The sequence below is a fragment of the Gossypium arboreum genome, chromosome 3 (genome assembly GCF_025698485.1).
Source record: "Gossypium arboreum isolate Shixiya-1 chromosome 3, ASM2569848v2, whole genome shotgun sequence".
Lineage (NCBI taxonomy): Eukaryota > Viridiplantae > Streptophyta > Magnoliopsida > Malvales > Malvaceae > Gossypium > Gossypium arboreum.
In genome coordinates, this window is record NC_069072.1 from 80,855,876 (window position 1) to 80,882,689 (window position 26,814).

The following is a 26,814-nucleotide window of genomic DNA, read 5'->3' on the forward strand; positions in this document are numbered from 1 at the left end:
TCGATGCTTCGACGTTACAGATCCGACCCTTCGCACATAATAAATCCCTTCGAGGTTGAAATTCAAGCCGATATGAGTTATGAAGAAGAACCGATTCGTATCCTAGCTCGTGAAGTGAAAGAGTTGCGAAACAAAAGGGTTCCGTTAGTAAAGGTGTTATGGCTCAAACACGGGATCGAAGAAGCTACTTGGGAAACTGAGAACTCTATGAAAGAACGATACCCAAACCTATTTACGGTAAGATTTTCGGGACGAAAATTTCTTAAGTGGGGAGAGTTGTGACACCCTAAATTGACCCTAGTCGAAAAGTGGTTTCGGGACCGCTAAACCGAGTCACCGAAGTATTTGAATATGATATTTATTGTCTAAAATATGTGAAAATGAATGTGTGAAAGTTTTAAGCTTCGATTTAGTCGATTGCATGTGAATTTAATGAATAGGACTTATGTGTGGCACTTTTAAAAGGTGATAGGTTAATCTATAAGGACCTATTAATGCATGTTATATAAATGAGGGGTTTGCATGTCAAATTTCCATTTATAATAGCTAGTGGCCGGCCATGGTATGGGTCATGAATGATAATATCTATTTTCTATTAGCATTATTAGTTTACAAAATAAAATAAGGAATTAAGAATAATAAAACATGAGGTAATGGGAGCAGAAACCAAAGTTGTCATCTTTGCTCCTCATTGCCGTGACTAGAAGAGAAAAAGCTTGGAAAAAATTCAGCTATGGTGGTTAGCTAAATCAAGGTAAGTTCAAGGATGATTCTTGGATTTCTAGCATTTTTTTTTGAGTTAGTCATTAAGCTCTTTGCTTAACCCATGACCAAACTTGAAATGGTAGGTTGTCTTGAGCATTCGCCATGGTAGGAAGTAGAAGAGAAATATGGTTGTTGTTCATGTTATTTGGATGAAAAAATTGGTAGTTAGATGGAGAGGATATGATTTTGGATATTATTGGGCAATGTATGTTCTTTGAATTGAAGGAATGGAGAGGATGCTTTAATTGTGTTATGAACAATTATATGTTAAATTAAGGTTTGCTAAGCTAGCTATTAAGGTGATTTTGGAAAATCGCCATAAATTGTAGGAGTTGAGTTAGAGGCTGAATGAATTATTTCATTAAAGCTTGAAGAGTTTAGTTTCTTAGAAAAGAAACCATAAAAACAAAAGAGTTACCGATCTTGAGATATTTGAAGTATTGTGGGGCTGAGTCAAAATGACTACTAGATTCCCTGTTCTGTATTTATAAAATCAGTATAAATTGTACCAAAATGGCCCTAAGATAAAATTTATATGCTCAGACTCCTTAATGAGTCTAGTTTCAAATGAAATAAACGAGAACATATTTTGAATTCTGTACAATGAGAAATTTGATTCGTAGTGAAGAGTAGTCAGTTTAGTCAAACAGTGAAACAAGGTGAGCTTTAAGAAAAATCTGGTATTGTTGGGTTGAACTAAAAATTTTTAAATTTTATGGATAATAGATAAATGAGTCTTCTGTCAAGAAAAATTTACGGCAATTGATTTGGAGTTTCGTAGCTCGATTATAAAAACTTTAGTGACTGTTGTTCGGAAGTCACTTATAAGGAAATTGTAATTATATTGTAAACATTAATGAAAATTTGCTAATGAATTAATTATTGATTTTATAAAGCTTACTATCAACTATATGTGTGAAAGTCGAATCCATATGTATTATATTCTAAAAGTAATGCTTGAATAGTCGATTAATGACTAGTTAAAATTTGTTGAACTTAAGCTCAAGAGCTTGGAGGATCAAAGTTGGATAAGGGAAAGGAAAAAGTGATCGAATAGCCGTTGAAATCATTCGACAACATCCGAGGTAAGTCGTCGAGTAATGAAACTTAGTTTATGATTTGATTAAGCCATGACATACAAGCATAACAAATAAACGGTGATATAATGATTCTACTTGAATTATATATTGAGGTGATTAGTTTATGCCTATGACGGGTAGCCAAATGTGTATAGAGATCATGTTATAAAGCCAATCAAAATCATGCTCTTTGTATGTGGCTATTGAGCCGAAATTGGTAAGTGTGATAAGTGTCTTGTGTTTGAGCTTTAGTAATGAAAATGAAATATGGATGTGTCATGAATTATTGATATATGTGCATGGTTATTCGAATGATATCCGGGCTAAGTCCCGAAGGCTTTTGTGCTAGTGACTATATCCGGACTAAGATCCGAAGGCATTTGTGCGAGTTGCTATATCCGGGCTAAGACCCGAAGGCATTTATGCTAGTGACTATATCCGGACTAAGATCCGAAGGCATTTGTGTGAGTTGCTATATCCGGGCTAAGACCCGAAGGCATTTATGCTAGTGACTATATCTGGGCTAAGACCCGAAGGCATTTGTGCGAGTTGTTATATCCGGCTAAATCCTGAAGATACTTGGGTTTGGAAGTGAGCGACCTTGCTGTAATAATTTCAATTAATACGCTCATAAAATCCAAACGATAAGGTATGTTTCGTATATGCATCGGAAAAATCGATTCGTTTTAAATAGTATTCGTTCAATTGATTAATGAACTTCCGGCCTTTAGTTAGGTTTGATACCCTGTGCATGAAAATATTGGTTGAAGCGTGAAGTAAGTATGATTATGAGAATGTGCATATATGAAGTTATTCATTTAGCCATATGAATGTTATACACTATCAAAGCCCTTTTGGTACTCTTTTAGTTGAACTCTGATAATGGCATGTATAGGATTCCCTTTGTTGTTAGTCAAGTACTTTGGTAATGTATATATTTGGATGGCCATGCGAAAATGGCTTATATATATTTTGAGCATAGCATTATAATCATTTTGTATGTTGTTCATTGAGTGGTATGGAAATGTTTGGTAACGATTAGCCATTGGGATGGTTAATCACGATCATTTTGGTGCTATGTATGACAAATTCTAGTGGATCCATGGAAAACCATGAAATAGGTAAAGTTTACCTTAAAAATAGATGCTGACAGCAGCAGTGATGTGGATTTGAAAAATCACTAAAAATAGTAGGAATGGAATTAAATAGTGAATAAATTATGAAATTTGACCTTGATGAATCTATTTTCATATGAAAGTAACGAAACGATCATATGAGCCGTATTTTATGAGATGTTTAAATTTTCGTGAAACAGGGCCAGAGTGATTTCTGGATCCCCTGTTATGACTTTTGAAATTCACTATAAATTAACCAGAGATAATTAGAAGTCATTCCCTATATGTACAGATTCCTTTTAGAGTCTAGTTTCTTTAGAAACAAACGGCATAAGTATTGAAGCCCTGTACAGGGAGATATCTAAGTCGTAATGCATGAAGGTCAGAGTAGTCGAACCCTGAAACAGGGGGGACTTTAACTAATAAAACTGTACTAATTGGCCTGACCAAAAATTTTAGAAAAAAATTTGAAGATAAATGTATGAGTCTAGTTTCAGGAAAAATTTACGGAATCAGTTTTTGAGCTTCTGAACTCGAGATATGATTTTTAAAGTGACCGTGATGCAGTTAGCCAGCTTGTCTGGAAATTTAAAAAAAATGAACTGTGTAAGTAAACGAATTAAGTCCGTTAACACCTCGTGTTCGACTCCGGCAACGGTCTCGGGTATGGGGCGTTACAACATGGCTACCAAGTGAGCACTTTCTTTATTTCACAATGTTACACCAACAAATTTAACAAAAGAAAATAAAATTAGTGTTAACAAATTGGACTTGAATTTTAAAACCTGAAAAGTAGAATGACTAAATTCCAACATGTAAAAGGAAAAGCTGGAAAATAGTTTATCCAAAAAAGTTCAAGGATTAAAGAGAAAATTTCCCCTTTTCATTAAAATTTCATTAAACTTGTAACGACCCGATTTTCAATAGTACCAAAAAAAGCAATTTTGAAACCCCAATTTCATAAACCGAGTATGTAAATATAAAACAAGAATATTTACGGAGTTAATATAAAAATATATTGAGGAATGGTTGAATAAATTAGCCGCTAAAATACATAATTAAAACTCAGGGGCTAAATTATAAAATTCCAATTGCTATTGAGTTTTAACTAAGAAAAGGCTTGAGGATCTAGATAGCAATTATTCCAATAACCAAAATGGTTATTTAACCATTTTCCATCATGAATTAGTGGGGGATGATGACATTCTCCACTATGTGTAACACCCCTCCCCCGTGTTCGATGCCAGAACAGGATACGAGGCATTACTGGACTTAAACATACACATACATGTAAAACCGGACCATAAAATTTCAACCAATTCAAAAACATTCAAACACATGCATATTGTCCCTTATACGGGCCTACAAGGCCCAAAACATACATCGAGGGTGGTTCGGGACTAAACCAAGAACTTCCAGAATTTTTACGAAACTTAGGTAATTTTCCATGTATAGAGTGTCACACGGTCGTGTCCTCAGCCCGTGTAACTCTCTATTTATGACGTCAGCAACGAAATAGGGTCACATGGCCAAGTCACATGCCCGTGTGCTAAACCGTGTCTTCTACACACGGCTGAGACACACAGCCATATCTCTGCCCGCGTAGCCAGCACATAGGCTATTTTCCAAGCCTTTTTGTCACCCTTTTACATGCATAAAATAATATGCTTGACTAAGACAGTCTACACTAATTCCATATTCAATTTAACATTATTACTATTTCTCACTTTATACCATTGTACCATGGTTACTAAACTATCCATCAAGCGTCCATGTTCAAGGCATTATCATTTTATTTCCATATTACACATTTAATTCATGGTCTAAATGTAACACCCCTTACCCGTACCCAAGATCAGGACAAGGTATGAGGCATTACCTTACATGGACAGGGCATTTTCAAAACACATGGGTCATCAAATTTCATTCCAAATTAAAACCAATCAAACAAAATCATATTGTCCTTATTATGGACCTATGAGGTCCAAAACATACATTAAAAAAAATCCGAAACTAATCCCAGAACTTAAGATAACTATAAGGAAATTTCTAGGGTTGGGCCTCACACGCCCGTGTGGAGGCAATGCACACGCCCATGTGCTTTGGGATACGGCTTTGTCCCTTACCTGTGTGGGATTTCTAAAAATTATTTCTCACTTTGAAACTACAGGGGTTGTCACACGGCCGAGCACACGCCTGTGTCTCTCACACGGCCTAGACATGCCCGTGTCCTCACCCGTGTCCAAAAACCTGGACATTCTGTTTATGACGTCATCACTTATTTAGGGGCACAAGGCCATGGCACACGCCCGTGTTCTAGGCTGTCCTTCACACGGTTGAGACACATGGCCGTGTCTCTGCCCGTGTGTTTACTGTCATGCATACTGACTTAGAAATTTTAGGTGCAGGGGACACACAGCCATTCAACATAATGGGGTAGACCGTGTGTCACACAGGGTCTAGGCATACGCCTGTGTGTCTACCCATGTGGACCATTTAAAGGCTATCTTTCAAGCAATAGTCACCCACAACCACACATACGTTCAAACATACTTTATGACATGCAACATGACATATTCAAGCACTCAAATATTCCACGCCATGGCACTCTCACCTCATTATAAAGTCATCATATTGCATATTCATTTTTACTCTACTTAGAAGAATTCCACACCAATTTCACTCATTATTAAACTTGTTACCATAACCTCAAATTGTGTATTCATGCACATAGTTATTTTAAGTTATTAGGTCATCCTTTAACCTTTATCACTTAATCCACACTTTACCATACATTCATCAATCAACAACATACCACGTCATTATCATGCATTCACCAAGCAACAACATACCCTACCATCAAGACACCAACACATGCATGCATGGGTAATTAGATTACAACCCAAATGATCAAATATGAGCCATACCACATGGCCATTACAAAAAAATCATCATCATCATAGTCCTTCACAAATTGGCCAAATAACATGACATATATCACAAAATGACCAAGTTCCTATACATGCCATACTCAAAATAATAAATTCACTGTACCCAATAGTCTTTTGATAGTGTGATCGAATACTCTGACAACTTCCGATCCCTGAGCTAGCTTGGCGGAACTACAAAGAATGGAAAAGAGAGGGGAGTAAGCATTAAAGCTTAATAAGTCCACATACAAATAATATGCAATAGTGGTAAACAACTAACATGCAAATATATGATAACATATGCATAAAGATTATTCTTCATTCAAACCTCTTTGCTTATTCATCATGTGCATATACATACTTGCTCCTCTTAAATCAATCTTTATCAAAGCATTACTCATAGGTTTAGCATACATACCTGTACTCATCGTAGAGTATCAATAGCCATACCTCTTTCAAATTCCCTCCTCGGGACTTTCATTAGAATTGTTACATTACCCGTTGAATGCTCGGAATACTATTGGATACGCAGAAACCTTACACATAAGTGCCATATATACAAACGTAGCCGAAGCTACCACATAACATGTAACACATCCATAATGAAATCGGACCTCTCAACGAGCTCGGATGTTACATGAATAGCATCCATCATGAACTCGGACCACTCAACGAGCTCAGATGCTCGTATTCATAATGAACTCAGACCTCTCAACGAGCTCGGATGCTACATACCTCATGAACCCGGACCACTCAACGAGTTCAGACTTCTTAGTTCCTAGTGACATGTCACTTGTATCCTAAACTACTCCTGAGGTTCAAACGTGGTTTTTCCTCTCTTGCATATAGTATCTCCATCATACTTGTTTGTAACGTCGTGGATAACGACCATAATAATATTCATGCTTTCATAACAATCAGCAAGCATATAACTCATAATTACAATAAAAAATTTATTACAATATATTAAATCATTAAAACACACTACAATGCCACATTATTTGCATATGTACTTACCTCGATACAAAATGATGATAATCGAGCCTAGTCGTTGTATACTTTATTCTTTCTCGATCAAGTCCCGATTCACGTTTTTCTTGATCCATAATACCAAATTTAACTTATTTATTATTCACATTGTTGAAATGGGTCCATAAATCATATTTTTGCAAATTTACCATATTTTTGCAAATTTACATTTTGACCCCTAAACATTCATATATTTACGATTTAACCCCTAGGCTTGTAAAATAAAATGCATGTATTTTCTTGATTACCCAAGCTTGCCCGAACCTCTTCTATGCTCATATCAGCCCATATTTTCTTTTATTTCTCATTATTACTTTTCACTCTTACACTTTTACAAACAAGTCCCTTGTTTAGGTGTTTTTACTAAAAATCACCTAATAAAAGGTGTTCACCATGCATCAAACATTCATATTCCTCCATAAATCATCAAAATGCAAGCATTTCATGCATGGGTCAATTTTCATACATGAACCCTAGCTCAAAATATAGCTAGAAATGGGTAGATCATGTTACCAGGACTTCAAAAATACAAAGAACATTAAAAATGGTGCTAGGGAACACTTACTATTGAGTTGGAAATATTGAACAAAACCCTAGCTATGGTGTCTTGTGATTTTCGGCAGCCAAGGAGGAAGATGGACACATTTTTGGTTTGATTTTCCCTTTTTATTCTTTTAATTACCTAATGACCAAAATGCCTTTAGGGTTTCTCTTTCCAATTTTTTTCTATACATGTCCATTCTTGTCCAAAATTTTAGAAATTGGTCAAATTGTTAATTAGGACCTTCTAATTCATAATCTAATACAATTTCATGCTTAAATCTTCTAGAATGCAAGTTTTGTGCTTTATTCAATTTTGTCCCTAAAATGCAATTAGACATTTTATGCATAGAATTTCTTCATGAAACTTTGACACAAGCATGCCTTCATAACATAAACCCCATAATAATCATAAAAAAGTTATTACTATCTAGAATTTGTGGTCTCGAAACCATTATTCCGACAAGGCCCTAATTCGGGAGGCTAGATCACTTTAAGAACACCCGTCCAGGCTAGATCCTTTTACCGTCAATTCCTTTTTATGGATCCATCGAATATTCCTTTCATTCAATCGGGGTTTTCACTTTTCATCAAGTATATTAATATGCATAGATGACCTTGTAATGTACATCAAAACCAACTCATTTTCATGTTTATTAAACATTAAACCATACAATAAAAATAACATAGCACCTTGTTTTCATACAACTTACTCATTTCATTTAAAATATCATGTTCCATCAATCATCCATTAACATCAATTTTAACACAATCCTAGAAAGATATATTTCATGTATAACAATAGTAACATAAATAACATGCATATTAGATCATACGAACTTACCTCGAATACGAAAATGACAAATTTATTAATTTAGTCCTTAACCTTGTATTTTCCTAATTTAAGCCCTAATCTCGATTTCTTTGATCTATCATTTCAAATATAGTCCATTTAGGACTCACATTATTCAAATTGACCCACAAATCATATTTTGGCAAAATTACATTTTTTCCCTTAAACTTTGTCAAAATTACACTTTTTCCCCTAGGTTCATAAAGTAATTTTTATTCAATTTTCTCACTCTATAGGCCTAGTTGAACCATTTTCATAACTATAGCAAACTACAATTCTCATCAAAACACCTTTTTATACCATTTTTACAACTTTTACAAAATGGTCCTTTCGGACGTTTTCATCGAAAATCGCTTAGTAAAAGTCGTTTATTTAACACCCAAAACTCATTTTCTACCATTAGACATCAAAATTCATGCATGTCACACATGGGTCAATTTTTAAACATGAACCCTAGCTCAAATTAATGGTAGAAATAGATAGATCTTGTTACGGGGATTGCAAAAACGTAAAAATCATTAAAAACGAGGCTAGAATGGACATACAATCGAGCTTGGAAGCTTGAAAAACCCTAGCCATGGTTTCTTGATGAAAGTTTCGGCCAAGAGGTTGAAGATGGACAAAATTTGGCTTTTAATTTTGTTTTTAATTCATTTTAATAACTAAATGACCAAAATGCCCTTAATGAAAAACTTTAAAAACATGCCTAACCATGTCCATTTTTGTCCATCAACTTAACCAATGGTATAATTTCCGTATAAGGACCTTTAATTTAAAAAATCATAACAATTTGACACTTCCAATGTGTGGAACTCAACTTTTGCACTTTTTACAATTTAGTCATTTTGACTAAATTGAGTGCCCAAACGTCAAAATTTTCAAATGAAATTTTCACGAAATCATTCCTTAAAATTGTAGACCATAAAAATATCATAAAAATAAAATTTTCCTCATCAGATTTGTGGTCCCGAAATCACTATTCCAACTAGGCCCAAAATCGGGATGTTACATTTCTCCCCCTTTAGGGATTTTCGTCCCCGAAAATCTTAGGAGAAAAGTGGTTTTGGTTTTTCACTTAAACTCCTCAATCCTATAATCAATGTCAAAGAAATTTCACTCAAGGCTAAACTTTTACTACATATCTCTTTAAATTCCACAAACAAGAATCATGAGCTATTTTTGCTTTACAACACTTTCACTGTAACTTAATCTCTATTAGAAAGTTCATGTATTCAAAAGTCTGATCCATACCATCATGTTACATATACATTCATACTTGAATCTTTTTCGAATTCGAATAGTGAAACTAGCCAGTTCATCTCAGCCTCATACTCTTTATAATTCCACACAGTCTGATTATTTGCCAATTCAACTCTCAGTTACCTTTCATTTCAAAGCCTCCTCTGGCTTTCCCAAGAAATCATGATATGAAACTCGGATCTCAATTTGATTAGTGGAGACTAGAATCTCAAGATGTCTAACATTCATAAAGACACAAAATTCCTTGTACCTATGAGTGAAAATTCAGTACATACCATCATGATTTACATATCTCGTCTAATATTTAACAATAAGCTACATGACATTTTTCTCTTTCAAAGACAGGGATGATCCTGATAGGGCCTTGAGGATAATCCTTTCTCATTTTCCATCCTAATATCTATACTGGCAGAGATAACTCTGGTAGAACCTGATGCTCGGCTTTAACCCCATTAACATTTCAAATATTCTTACCCAAGGATCATAAAATAACCATCTCATCATCTTTTAATACCCAAGTCATTTGCACTATAGCAAACTCAGGTCTTTCTATGACATCAGATACTTTAAGCTATCACTTGTCTTGTTGTCTTAAAACACATCACCATTCAAACAACAATACATCACTAAAAATCAGGAAGTCTTTGCTCAACACAGACTAGACCAGTTCAAAGGCTTCGGTTAATAATGTTCTCATTTGTCCAAACTTTGCAAATCATGAATTAAGCCATTAATTTCACAAGACGAAAAATTTTACTACTTAAGCCTTTGCCAATGTTAAATCCTTATACGGAAATTTAGAGACATCCAAATACTAAGGTCACCAGATTACCATGATCAAATCAGAAGCAATAATCATACTTGATATATATATCGCAAGCTAAAGGTAACTTTAACAATAAGCCATGTTCGACAAGTTATGAGATAAAGATGACCAAGAATTCAAGATAAGGAAATCCATAATGGAGAAATCCAAAATATATAAATCCAACATAAAGAAATCCAAAACAAGAAAATCCAATCACGATACCATATCGAAAAACCAAGAACAAAGTTTATAAGAAAAATATGAAAGACCTCAATAGTTCCTTAGAGAAAAGAAATCCAAAATAAAATATCATTCTGACCACCAAAGATAGCTGCAACAAGAATAATATACCTTCCCATATACATATCGGATAAATCAACTATTAGAAGAAACCGAATCATAGCATCATACACACCTTTTTCATCAATTGCCAACACAGGGAAGGTAACATAATACCAGAAAGAAATAGGATAATGTAGATTATGTACCAATCAGACTGATAATGCCTTTGTCTATCATTAAGATCAAGGAGCATTTCCATATTAAAAAAATTCATCAGAGAATATACAAGCACTACAACAAATTTCTAGAAATAAATGGACTCATAGAGTACCTTAAAAGAGACAACTATCATCTGTTCACTATAATTACCATACTCAAACATCTCATATTTCGAACATTATTCCTTTAACTATTTTCTGCATCAAATTTTCATATTATTCTTTTCATTAAGGGAGATCAGCTCATGAAGAAATTTCAATCAATACAATTCTCGAAGTCATACCAGGATAGATCGTTTTACCAAAATTAACATTTTTCACTAACTGCAATGCTGCGAAAATTAAACAATCTTTCAGTCAATCCGATATCTTTCTAGCTCATGTCTGTACTTATCAACCCATTCTCAATATTTAATCATTCTTATAACCATTCTATCACTGAAATCTTTAGTTTCTCACCCGAGAACTCATTCAACACAAATCTCAGGAATTTCTATTATAAAACACCACTTTGGTAAGAGGGTGGGGTCGTAAGGTCCCTAGCTCATCTCTCATACACATATACTTACAACAACTTTCATCATTATAGTCATTTTTATCACCATCATATCATTCACTTCAGGCAAACTAACATTAATGTTTGTTTTACACAGACTTTCCAATTACCCTATTTAAACATGTGTACTTATACATACATTCTATGGATTCTGAATATCTTTACTTATCATTTTCATTTACTCAAACGAGTCATGCACATAACATCATACGAGGGCCAAACAAACATGGATAAGCATATTACAATCTAAACTTTCATTTTGCACATCATCATATACATATCATTACAATCGTATAACTCAATTCAATCAATTTAGCACATTTACTTAAGCTATACGAGCTTGCCAATCATAATTATCCAAACCAGTATACATGAGCATTCGTTCCATTAGTATCTTTGGTGATTTACCCAAATACAGGCATTCACTCAAGCAAATCAGTCATATACATCATAGAACTATTAATTAAATATAGATAAGCTTATTACAACGTATTCTCTTATCTCATTTAAAGATATCATTGAAATTCATCAATATTCAATGTCCAATCAGGACAATTACATTTCCATCTATAACATGATATTATGAACCTTTATTCATACCTTTATGAATTTCTAGTTATCACATTCACTTAATGGAATAAACCAAGTGCACAACATCATATAAACATCAAACAAGCACGGGTTATTATCACAACATGAACTTTCATCTCACGTGTCATCACTTACATATCATGAACTTTTATTCATACTTTTCTGAGCTTAGACTCATCATAACTGTAATTTACTCAAATACTTCATTACCCCAATCAATATGGTTGAATGTAGCTCGGTTGGAAAGTACCTTTGTCTAAACAAAATGACTATCATATGCGTCGGGAGACATCACACTATCATAGATCAGTGGCATGTATAGCTAGACTCTCATACATATGCTAGGTTAGTCCGATAATTGATTAAACCATAGCTTTGATACCACTAAATGTAACACCCCTCCCCCGTGTCCAATGTCGGAACAGGATACGAGGCATTACCAGACTTAAACATACACATACATGTAAAATCGGGCCATAAAATTTCAACCAATTCAAAAACATTCAAACACATGGATATCATCCCTTATATGGGCCTAAGAGGCCCAAAACATACATCGAGGGTGGTTCGGGACTAAATCGAGAACTTTAAAAAATTTTACGAAACTTAGGTAATTTTTAATGTATAAAGAGTCACACGCTCGTGTGGCTTGGGACACGCCCGTGTAACTATTTTTTTATGATGTCAACAACGAAATAGGGTCACATGGCCAAGTCACACACCCGTGTGCTAGACCGTGTCTTCCACACTGCTGTGTCTCTGCCCATGTGGCTAGCACATAGGCTATTTTCCAAGCCTTTTTGTCACCCTTTTACGTGCATAAAACAATATGCTTGACTAAGATATTCTACACTAATTCCATAATTAATTTAACATTATTACTATTTCTCACTTTATACTATTGTACCATGGTTACCAAACTATCCATCAAACATCCATGTTCAAGGCATTATCATTTTATTTCCATATTACACATTTAATTCATGGTCACGACCACCTCGATTGGTCATAAAACATGCATTCAACACGCATGACATATTACCAACCATGCATGACAAACAAGCATATTCACATCACAATTATTAGACATAACATGAATAGCGAGATTTACAGCTCATAATTATTAGCTCAATATAGGCGAAATTATAATAACACATGTTATAAAACTAGGTCTCTATACATGCCACTCACTTGATATTTCTAACTTATGTATCAATACTCCAAAGGTATTGGCTCGATAGTGTGATGCTGCCTCCGACGATCTCCAACCCCAAGCCAACCTGAGAACACTAAGGAAATGGAAAGGAGGGAGTAAGCTTTACGCTTAGAAAGCTTGTATGAAAATAATAAGCAATGTATTAACATGCTATTTTTCAATTTCTCTCTATTTATTCAAAGCCTAGCTAAGGTATTTTCTCAAGTCATAGTCACTAAATTATTTATATCTGGAGCTACAGAAACCCAAATTAAGATCTGCTAATTTTCCCTGAAACTAGACTCACATATCTTCTTACTATAAAATTTTCAAAATTTTTGGTCTAGCAATAAGTACAATTTATTCTTTAAAGTTACCCCTATTTTGCTATTTGACAGTTCCGACCTCTCTTCACTACGAATTAATTATCTCATAATACGGGACTTGGATAATGTTCCTATCTATTTCTCTTGAAAATATACTCATTAAGGATTTTAAGCATATAATTTATAACCCATGAATTTTTTTGTACAATTTCTAGTGATTTTACCAAGTCAGAACAAGGGATTTCAAACTCATTCTAACTCTGTCTCACAAGAATTCAAATATCTCATAATATTAAATTATTTTGCCTATACCGTTTCTTCTATGTGAAACTAGACTCAATAGGCTTTCATTTCATATTTAATTAAGCCTTTAAAATAAACTTCCACAATTTTTGGTGGATTTTCAAAGTCGAACTATTGCTGCTGTCCAAACAGTTTTAGAGCAACAAAATGATAATCATCACAAGATTGCCATAAAAATTATTCTCATATGTATCACTCATTTATTTGCATTCATACCACAAGTCCATTTCACTTCCCATGTCCAACACATGTTCATGGATTTCGAGTACATACCTGTGCTATCTCTTAGCACCATCACTCGTCCAAATGTGACAATCATATGCATCATAATAGTATCTTATAACATAAATAAGTTTGTCATGGCAAAAACCCTTTTTATTCATTTCTCATATTGATCTCATTGAATTTTCTCAGAAATTTCAATGGATATCCCATGTACTGTCAAATGGTACAAGTGATCATTTCAAGTACGCACTCTCGTGAACCTTGCATCTTACAGCGGGATTACCAGTGATCATTTCAAGTACGCACTCTCGTGAACGTTGCATCTTACAGCGGGATTACCAGTCCAGGCTAAATCCCCTGTAGTATAAACTCATAGAGTAAATGTCGGGATTACCAGACCAGGCTAAATCCCCGTAGCGAAAATTACTCTCATAAGCTCGGATCTGAATTACCAGTCTAGGATAAATGCAGACCCTAATCGGATTAATTTTCTGGGTTAAATCCATATTGCACACATATTCTTCGGGAGACAAGATCACTTTAGGAACACCCGTCCGGGCTAGATCCTTTTACCGTCAATTCCTTTTTACGGATCCATCGAATATTCCTTTCATTCAATTAGAGTTTTCACTTTTCATCAAGTATATTAATATGCATAGATAACCTTGTAATGTACATCCAAACCAACTCATTTTCATGTTTATTAAACATTAAACCATACAATAAAAATAACATAGCACCTTGTTTCCATACAACTTACTCATTTCATTTAAAATGTCATGTTCCATCAATCATCCATTAACATCAATTTTAACACAATCCTAGCAAGATATATTTCATGTATAATGAAAATAACAGAAATAAAATTCTTATTAGATCATACAAACTTACCTCGAATACAAAAATGACAAATTTATCGATTTAGTCCTTAACCTTGTATTTTCCCGATTTAAGCCCGAATCTCGATTTCCTTGATCTATCATTTCAAATATAGTCCATTTAGGACTCACATTATTCAAATTGACCCAAAAATCATATTTTTGCAAAATTATATTTTTGCCCCTAAACTTTGTCAAAATTACACTTTTGCCCTTAGGCTCGTAAAATAATTTTTATTCAATTTTCCCACTTTATAAGCCTAGCCAAACCATTTTCATAACTATAGAAAACTACAATTCTCATCAAAACACCCTTTTATATCATTTTTACAACTTTTACAAAATGGTTCTGACGTTTTCATCGAAAATCGCTTAGTAAAAGTCATTTATTTAACACCCAACACTCATTTTCTACCATTAGACATCAAAATTCATGCATGTCACACATGGTCATTTTTTAAACATGAACCCTATCTCAATTTAATGGTAGAAATAGATAGATCTTGTTACGGGGATTGTGAAAACGTAAAAATCATTAAAAACGGGGCTAGAACGGACATACAATCGAGTTTGGAAGCTTGAAAAACCCTAGCCATGGTTTTCCATGCAAGTTTCAGCCAAGAGGTTGAAGTTGGACAAAATTTGGCTTTTAATTTTGTTTTTAATTCATTTTAATAACTAAATAACCAAAATGCCCTTAATGAAAAACTTTGAAAACATGCCTAACCATGTCCATTTTTGTCCATCAACTTAACCAATGGTCTAATTTCCATATAAGAACCTTTAATTTAAAAACTCATAACAATTTGACACTTCCAACATGGAACTCAACTTTTTCACTTTTTACAATTTAGTCCTTTTGACTAAATTGAGTGCCCAAACGTCAAAATTTTCAAACGAAATTTTCACAAAATCATTCAGTGAAATTGTAGACCATAAAAATATAATAAAAATAAAATTTTCCTCATCAGATTTGTGGTCCCGAAACCACTGTTCCGACTAGACCCAAAATCGTGATATTACACTATGTATGATTAACAAATAGTCTAAGTAAATTAAACCATGATTAGAATGGTTAAGTTAGATTAATTAAGCCTTAAACATGGTATATAAGAGAAGTTAGTGGATGGAAAGTTTCATCTTTCTCTCCCATTTCCCCTTGTCGTCGATTGAAGAGAAAACCTAAAATTTTAGCTTGAACATTCAACCATTGATTAGGTATGAAATAAAGTTCATTTCTTGTAATTTTTATAGATTTATAATCATGAGAGCTTGGTCTAGGTAGCTCATGTACCAATTTGATCAATTGTTAAAATTTTAATAAGTTGACATTCTTGATAAATTAATGAATTAGGCTTGAGATTGATAGATATTGAGCTCAGATTATGAAAAGGACTAGATTGTAAAGTTAGTTGAGCTTATTTGTTAGCTGTGTAACATTAAGGACCAAATTGAATAAATGTAAAACCTAACATGAAATTATGTTAGAATTAGAAAGTATAAGGTCCCTAATGAAAGTATGTGAAATCATATTGTAATCCGGAGCTAGGAATCAAAGGTTATGAATATCCCGAGTTCAAAGACTAAATTTAATAAATTACAAAATATGTATAAAATAAACAATGGGATTTAATTAAGATCATGCATCTCATGGCATTGTGTGATAATGTATGGTATATAAAATATTTGTATAAACCAAGAATTGGACCAAAGTGGAGCTAATAGAGGAAAACAAAAATTATGGATTAGTCATTGAAGAATCTACCTATTTTTTGTTTGGAAAAGGGAAGTCATATGGAATTTACTACCTTTCCTTGTGTTATATGTATGCTTGTGTTTATTTCATTATAATTATGTTTGAGCATAATATTAAATGTTGATTAAGTTGGCATACATGGCTAGAAAATTAAATGGAACTTGATTGAATTGAAATAAAATAATATTGGTGATTGATATGAAATAGTACATCTTATGAAAATGGAATTGTGAATGATTACAGGATGTGAAAAATGAAAACGTTACTGATTACAGGGTGTGATATGTAAATGTGGATAATTAAGGTGAAAATGTAAATATGAATGATTAAAGGGTATGATAATACAAACATGAATAATTGATGCCCATGTGAACCTAGTAAAAGGTTAGGATTCAATTAACATGCCACTAGAATCGTATGCATGCTCGTATGAGATATGTGATGATATGAAGATTATGACAGGTTATATCAATATCTAGCATTTTTTTTAGATCATCGAGTATTATTTGTCTCTATGGAGACTTTTTTATGATGGAGGGATGTAATTGAAAATTTTTAAACATTTGATGTCTATGGGTTTTGCACTTAGAAGCCTTGGTGTAGTGTAGTTTAAGCTCGTACGAGCTATCTAGTGTGGTGTAGTGGAGGATATCAAGATCTAGCATTTGTTGCTGATTAGTGAGTACTATTTGTCTCTATGAATACTTTGGTGTAGTAGAGAGATTTAATTGAAAATGTTCAAATATTAGATGTCTACAGGATTTACATTTTTGTGCCTTGGTGTGGTGTAGTTTAAACTCATACTAGTTATCTGGTGTGGTATAGCTCACCCATGTATCCAAGTCTATTTTACTAGGGTTTCATCGGGCGAAACACTGATAGTGAATCTAGAAATTTGAAAAATAAAATGAATTGAACTTGATAAACTAATATGATATGTTACTCATTTGAAATGGTATAAATTTGTTGATTTATGATAGAATATGATATTGATATGTGTAACGCCCCCTTTACCCGAGACCGTCGCCGGAGTCGAGCACGAGGCATTACTAAACTTATTTGAGCACTTAAACAAATTCAAACAATTTATATCACACTTTCCAGACAAGCTGTCCAACTGCGTTATAGATGCAAAAAGAAATCATATCTCGAGTTACAAAACTCGAAATCTAAATCCGTAAATTTTCCCCAAATCTAGGCTCATATATCTACTTACTAATTTTTTTCTAGAATTTTTGGTTGGGCCAATTAGTACAGTTTATTAGTTGAAGTCTCCCCTGTTTCAGGGTTTGGCTGCTCTGACCCCTGTTCACTACGAACCAAATTTCTCCATGTACAGAATTCATATAACCAAGACGTTTATTTCTATTAAAAATAGACTCAATAAGGAATCCATACATATATAGTATGACTCCTAATTAATTTTTTATAATTTTTAATGATTTTTACAAATCAGAACAGGGGAGTTCAAAATCACTCTGACCTTGTCTCACAAAAATTCAAATATCTCCTGATATGAAAGCCTTTTGCTTACACCGTTTCTTCTATGTGAAACTAGATTCAATAAGATTTAATTTCATATTTTATTCAACCTATAATTATATTTTTATGATTTATGGTGATTTTTCAAACTCAGACTACTGCTACTAACCAAAAACTATTTTAGTACAAAATGTTGTTAACTAGTTTATAACATCTTTACTTCATTTCATTTAAACTCTATACATGCCATATAAATCTTCAAACATAAAACAAAAGCTACCGAATTGATCTGGATAGTGTGCTTTGTTGTGTTGATCCGATCTACCCACTTCACTTCAAGTCAATCTACATAAAAATATTAAACACACACAAGTAAGCTTATTGAAGCTTAGTAAGTTCATAGGTTAAAAGTAATGCTTACCAAACATAATATTTCCAAACAATACCAAAACACTTACTAAAGTTTCTGCGATTCACAACCATTGTTATAATAATTCACATAGTTGAGCTCAACAAGAATAACTACTCAATCTCTTCCATTTGGATCACTTCTCTTTATTTCTTATAATCAAATTAGGAAACGGCTTACGAAATTGAGTACGTCGTTGCTCAATGCCACGATTCACAACTCAGTATGGTTTTCCTCATTGAAATACCATACCTACATTTTTAACTTCGGTATGGGAAATGCCATACCTACATTTCTTAACTCAAGATGGATTTGATAATACCATACCTACATTTCACACTCAAGATGGATAATACCATACCTACATTTCACAACTCAGTATGGATGATACCATACCTACATTTCACACTTTGCCATGGAACAACCATGGTCTTATCCAATCAATTCATCACACGTCACTGCATTTAACGTTACTCAATCCTGCGTTTTTCCTAATTTGCATTTCCACATTTATTCTTTCATTAACAAAATCTACACAATCCCACAACAAATTCAGATATAATAACACATTATAAACTTCAATCATTCACAAATAAACATCTAAATTCAACCATATGAACTTACCCTAAATTTGTAGAAGATATTGAAATTTAGGGACTATTCGCAACTTTTTCTTTTCCTCGTTCTTCTTTGGATTCTTGATCTATAATATAAAATATTTCTACTCATTAGCATTTATTTGATTTCTATTTCACTTCACAATTTATGCTGTTCAAATTTCAAAATTGCACTTTTACCCCAAAATTTACGCTTTGACAATTTAGTCCCTACTCAATTCACCCATCAATTGAACTAATTTTTCTCAATTAACACTTTATTTTATTGTTATAAACTATTTCAAAACCTTTTATATTCTGAATTTCAACAGAACCTTCAATTCATAACTTTTTCACAATTAGGTCCTAAATATCATTTCCTATCAAAATCACTTAATAAAACCACCTTAATATGAAATTAGAACTTAAATTTCATAATAATTCATCATAAAATTCCTTATCCATCCAGGGAACTTCCAATTTCACCCATAAAATCAAAAACTAATGAATTCTACAAATGGACCTAATTGTAAAAGTCATAAAAACATAAAAATTATCAAGAAAAAGCAAGAATTAGACTCACATGATGTAAAAATATGAAAACCAGCTTTCTCCAGACCTTCTATGGCGTTTTGGCTGAGAAAATATGAAGAAATGTCTAGATTTTTCAATTACATCATTATTTAACTATTAACTTTTATCTATTTCCAATTTTGCCCTTGTTCACATTGTTTTCTTGCTTATTTCATACCAAAACCGTCCAGCCATTAACCTTTGGGTCTAATTGCTCTTTAAATCCATATTTTAAATACTTAAGCTATTTACTCACAATTTAACAAATTTTGTGCTATTTTCAATTTAATCCTTTTTAATTAATTAGCCATCCAAACGTTAAAATTTTCTAACTAAACTTTAATACTAACTCAATGACACTCCATAAATATTTATAAAAATATTTATAGCTCGATTTTCAACTTTGAGGTCTCGATACCTCATTTTGACCCGTTTGACCTAATAAATTCTTTTAATTCACTAATTTCACCATTTCACAAATTCTTCTAAATTCTTACTTGACTCATAAATATTAAATTACCATCTTGTTCAATCTTATTTGTCGAATTTAGTGATCTCAAATCACCATTTCCGACACCACTGAAAATTAGGCCGTTACAATATGAGTATATGTGAAATTGGTACAAATTGAAGATGTTTTGAGTTATGTTTATAATGTTTGATATACAAGAATATTTATGCTCACCTTGTTATTTTAAGTATCATGTCTTAGCCAAATGTATGCCAAAACTATGATATTTAGTATGCTCACATTTGAGCAAGGTAAGTTTGTAATTTCCATTTGGACTTACTAAGGATTTAAATGCTTACTATAGTTGTTTCTCCTCCTTGTAGATCTTCAAGTTGCGGAACTCATCAAACCAGATTAATGCGGATCATACATTATAATCGAGATGGTAGAATCATGTTCATTTTGATTTCTAATGTTGTGGTATGAATATAGCGTCTTAGTTGTGTAATTGTCATTGTTATTGATGAATGCCGAGGCTGTATTTGTGGTTAAGGTTTGGTTGTATGATAAACTGGGTAGAAGTTCTAGTTGTGTTTAGTTTTGATCATGTGTGATGCCATTTGATTTATTGGTTTCCAAAATTCTTAAGTATTATATGCTTGAACCTGAAATATTGTAACTAGCTATATCAAGGTTGAAAAGTGACTAATATATGCCAAGATGTGATCAAATGGTTGGTGCCATACTAAATGATTTATTTCAAATGGTTGTATGCTATATTTGACATAGATTGTAACACCCCGTACCCGAGACCGTTGCCGGAGTCGAACACAAGGTGTTAACGGACTTAATTCATTAATTAAACAGCTCATACAATTCATTTTAAAATTTCCAGACAAGCTGGCTAACTGCATCACATCGCTTTAAAAATCATATCTTGAGTTACTGAAACTCAAATCCAATTCCGTAAATTTTTCCTGAAACTAGACTCATATATATATATCTACTAATTTTTTCTAGAATTTTGGTTGGGCCAATTAGTACAGTTTATTAGTTAAAGTCTCCCTCTTTCAGGGTTCAACTACTCTGACCTCTTTGTATTACGAATCAGATATCTCCTGTACAGAGCTTCAATGACTATGCCGTTTGTCTCTAATAAACTAGACTCAATAAGGAATCTGTACATATAAAGCGTGACTTCTAATTATCTTTGTAAAATTTATGGTGAATTTCAAAGTCAGAACAGGGATCCAGAAATCGCTCTGGCCCTGTTTCACAAAAATTTAAACATCTCATAAAATATAGCTGATATACCTGTTTCGCTTATTCCATATGAAAATAGACTCATCAAGCTTCGATTCCATAACTTATTCATTATTTAATTCCATTTCTACTATTTTTAGTGATTTTTTAAACTCACGTCACTACTGCTGTCTGAATCTATTTTATGGTAAATTTTACCTATTTCATGGTTTCCATGGATTAGCTAGCAATTTGACATACATAATACAAAATACGATCATGATTAGCCATTCCAATGGCTAATCATTACCAAGCATTTCTATTTCCATACCATTCAATAACCATATCATAAGACCATATATACAAAATGATTATAATGCTATACATGCCATACTCAAAATATACAAGCCATTACGCCAAGATGGTATACGGATAGTGTGGCGTGCCTCCGACCGTTTCCGATTTCGAGCTGGCTTGTCAACACTACAAGGAATGAAAAGGAGGAGTAAGCATAAATGCTTAGTAAGCTCACATGCAAATAGCAAGTAACATAACCATATAAGCAAACATAAAACATCATTTGCATAATCATCACCAAGACATTCATATCACCTTTTCATTTATCATCTTACCATATTGTTGTTATATCGAGTTTTCAACCCGAGGGTTAAGTACATACCTGTTCAAATTATCCATTTCACAACACTTACCAATACGTCCCTTTCATCTTGAGTATTCCTCCATTTGAGTAGAACTTTACCCGTTGAACACATCGAATATAATTGGATACATGGAAAGTTTGCACATAAGTGCCACATATGTAGCCATGCTACCATGTAACCCGCCCATAAGTGAACTCGGACTCAACTCAACGAGCTCAGGCGTTCGCATCCATAAGTGAACTCGGACTCAACTCAACGAGTTCGGATGCCTAGTTACATCTCACAAACTCGGACTCAACTCAACGAGTTCGGACATTCGCATCCATAAGTGAACTCGGACTCAACTCAACGAGTTCGGATGCTCAACCATCCTAGTGACATGTCACTTGTATCCTAATCTATTCCTAAGGTTCAAACGGGATTTTCCTCGAACACATATCCTTGCCATCTTCCGTAAAATACCGAAACCAATACTCGGTAGCACTTTATATTTAACAGATAATACACATATCTTGCATTTTATTCGAAAATAACCACAAAGCATATATTTCATGATAAAAATTCAGCATAACACATAATTAATATCAATAACTTAAAAATAATAATTATGCTACATTATTTACACATGAACTTACCTCGTATGCGAAAATGGTTATTTTACCATTTCAATCCACAACTTGGTATTTTCCCCATTTTAGCCCGAATTTCAGTTTTCCTTGCTCTATCATTTAAAATATAGTTTAATTAGGACTCACATTATTCAAATTGACCCAAAATCATATTTTGGAAAAATTACAATTTTGCCCTAAACTTTTGCATATTTACACTTTTGCCCCAAAGCTCGTAAATTAAAATTCAGCCTATTTTCTTATGTTTTATGACATGCTGATCATTTTTCCTTCTATGGCAACATCAAATTCTCACTCTAACATGTACTTATGACTATTAGGTATTTTTACCGATTAAGCCCTTTGCTCGTTTTCACTTAAAACCGAGTAGCACAAGTTGTCTAACATAATTTAAAACCTCATATTCTATCATAAAACACCAAAATACACAAATTTCGCCTATGGGTATTTTTCCAAATATAAACCCTAGGTTAAATTATTGCTAGCATAAGCTAAATCGAGCTACGGGACTCCAAAACGTAAAAATCATTAAAAACGAGGCTAGAACGGACTTACAATCGAGCTTGGAAGCTTGAAAACCCTAGCCATGGTTTCTCCTTGCTATATTCGGCCATGGGGTTGAAGATGAGCAAAATTGGCTTTTAATTTTGTATTTTAATTCATTTTACCCTAAATGACCAAAATGCCCTTACTACTAAACTTTCCAAAAATTCCTTCCATGTCCTAATTTTGTCCATAGACTTAGAAATTGGTAAAATTACTCTTTAAGGACCTCTAATTAATAATCTAATTCAATTTTATGCAAAATACTTCTAGAACACAAGTTTTGCAATTTATTCAATTTAGTCCCAAATTTCAAATTAGGCACTTTATGCATAAAATTTCTTCACGAAATTTTCACACAATCATGCAATCATATCATAGACCTTAAAATAATCATAAAATAATTATTTATATCTCGGATTTTGTGGTCACGAAACCACTATTCCGACTAGGCCCAAAATCGGATATTACAACTCTCCCCCTTGAGGATTTTCGTCCCGAAAATCTTACCGTAAAAGTGGTCTTCACTTTTAACCTCATATTTGGTGCCAAGAACTTGCACTTAGACTGTACCTCCAATACATCTCTTCAATTTCTCATATGATCTAAAAGCTTACAGCCTCAACTCTCAACTGTTCTTAAATTTTCAACCCTTCTCAATTTCCCATGATATCATGACATAAAACCGGATCTCAACTTGATTTAATGGAGACCGAATTCCAAGAAATCCGACAATCAAAGAGACTGAAATTCCATGAATCGATGAGTAGGAATTCATTCAATACAGATGTGATTTATAGATCTCGCCAAACATTTAACAATAAGATACATCACATTTTCCTCTTTCGCCATAGAAATAATTCGATATGGCCTCAAGAATAATCCTTCTCATTTCCATCCCAATATCAACATTGACAAGGATAATTTTGATAGATCCCAATGCTCGGCTTTAACCCTTTAACAACTCCGATTTTATGTAACATCGGATGCTCTAAACTATCACATTACCTCACCGTCTTGAAACACATCACAACTCATACAACAATACATTCTTGAAAGTCGAAGTCTTTGCTCAATGTAGACTAGTCTAGTTCGACGCTTGTTACCAATATTCTCATCTATCCGAACTCTTTCAACATGTAATAAACTTTTCAGCTTTCACAAGATGGAAACCTTATCATTCGTAGTGACTTAAACTAATATTCAACTCTTTCTAATAAATATAGACTTCTCGTTCAAACTATTTACTCTTTGATCTGTACAAAATGAAATTCTATTATCAAACTTGGGAAAAATAATCCGACATAATTGTCACATGAAATCTTTCAAATAAATAATTTACCATACCGACTAAAACTCGCTTTTATCACCTATGCCTTTATGATGTCAAATCCTTACACGAAATTAGAAAAATCCCAATACTAAAATTACCACATTACCAAGATCAAATTAGAAGTATAGTCATATTTGACATGATTATCACGAAGAGAAGAACCCACTTGAACATGAGTCGAATTGACAAATTATGGAACAAAGATAACAAGAAAACCGAATAAAGAAATCCAAGATAGAAACCCGAATAAAGAAATCCGAATAAAGAGATCCGGGATAAAGAAACCCAAGATACGATACTATGCCGAGAATCGAAAACCAAATTCATAGAGAAAATACGAATACCACGATAATTCTTCAAAGAAAGAAAGTCCAAAAGAAAACATTATTTAATCCCACTGAAATCAAATATAACAAGATCAATATATCTTCCCATACATATATATTAGATGAAGCATCAAGTAGAAGAAACAGAATCATAATATCATATGAATTCTCTCATCAATTCTTATCGATTTAAATGAAATAGAATACCCGATAAAATAGAGCAATATAAATTATAAACCAATCGGACTACCAATGCTTTCATCCAACACCAAATTAGAAGACATTCCCATATAACAAGAATTTCTTCGAAGATCAATAGCCATAGAAATATTTACGAGAACGGGTGAACACATAGAACATCTCAAAAGAGATCGCTAAATCATCCGGTCATAACTGTCACACTCGGATAATTCACATTTGAAATATCATTTCCCCAACTAGTTCTGCCACACAAATTTCATATTAAATCATTCACTAAAGAATGTCAGTTCGAATAAATTTTGATTTACCAAAGAGAATTCCTTCTCTAACTGGACAATGCATAATTCCAATAATCTTTATATCAATCGATACTTTCTCGCTCGACTTTACTTATCAGCTCATTTTCAATCTCGGATCATACTTATAATTATTCTATCACCGAACTCTTTGGGTTTTCAACAGAAACTTATTCAATACAAATCTCATGAAATTCCATTATAAGTACCACTTTGGTAAGGGGAGGGTTGTAGGACCTCGACTCGACTTTCTTATACATACACATATGACACAACTTCCATCATCATAGTAACATCATCAAAATCATGTCATTCATTCATGTTGGCTTACACCAATTTTCCTATTGTCCCATTTAGACAATATACTTATGCATACATTCTATGTTTTCTAGATAGCTTTACTTATCCATTCATTTAATTAAATTAATTCATGCTCATGACATTATATAAGGCCAAACAAACATAGATATTTGCATCACAATCACAACTTTCATTTCGTGCATCATCATGTACATATCATTACAATCATACAATTCAGTCCAAGAATTTAACATAGATAAGTTCATTTCATTATAATCCTTTATCTCATAAAAAATTGTATATCATTAACATTCATCAACATTCAACGTCCAATCAAGACAAGGACATTTTCATTCAGTATTATGATATTATGACCTTTATTCATACCTCTACTACTTTCTATTTATTCCGTTCATCTTATCAAGTAAGCCACATACACTACATCGTATGAGCATTAAGCAAATATGGATATTTATCACAACATGAACTTTCATCTCACATATTATCACATATGTATCATAAACTTTTATTCATACTTTTCTGAACCGAGACTTATCATAATCATAATTTTACTCAAATATCTTCACATAACATTGAACATGGTCGGCACAGCTCGGTTGGAGAGTACCTGCCTAAATAAGACGGTACTTATATGCGCGTCGGAAGACATCACACTATCACGATCGCTGGCATGTACAGCTAAACTTTTACACATGCTAGGTTAGTCCGAGAGCCGACTAAACCTGCTCGATACCACTAAATGTAACACCCGTGCACGAGACCGTTGTCGAGTCGAACACAAGGTGTTAACGGACTTAATTCATTAATTAAACAGCTCATACAATTCATTTTAAAATTTCCAGACAAGCTGGCTAACTGCATCACAGTCGCTTTAAAAATCATATCTCGAGTTACGAAACTCAAATCCAATTCCGTAAATTTTTCCTGAAACTAGACTCATATATATATCTACTAATTTTTTCTAGAATTTTGGTTGGGCCAATTAGTACAGTTTATTAGTTAAAGTCTCCCTGTTTCAGGGTTCAACTACTCTGACCTCTG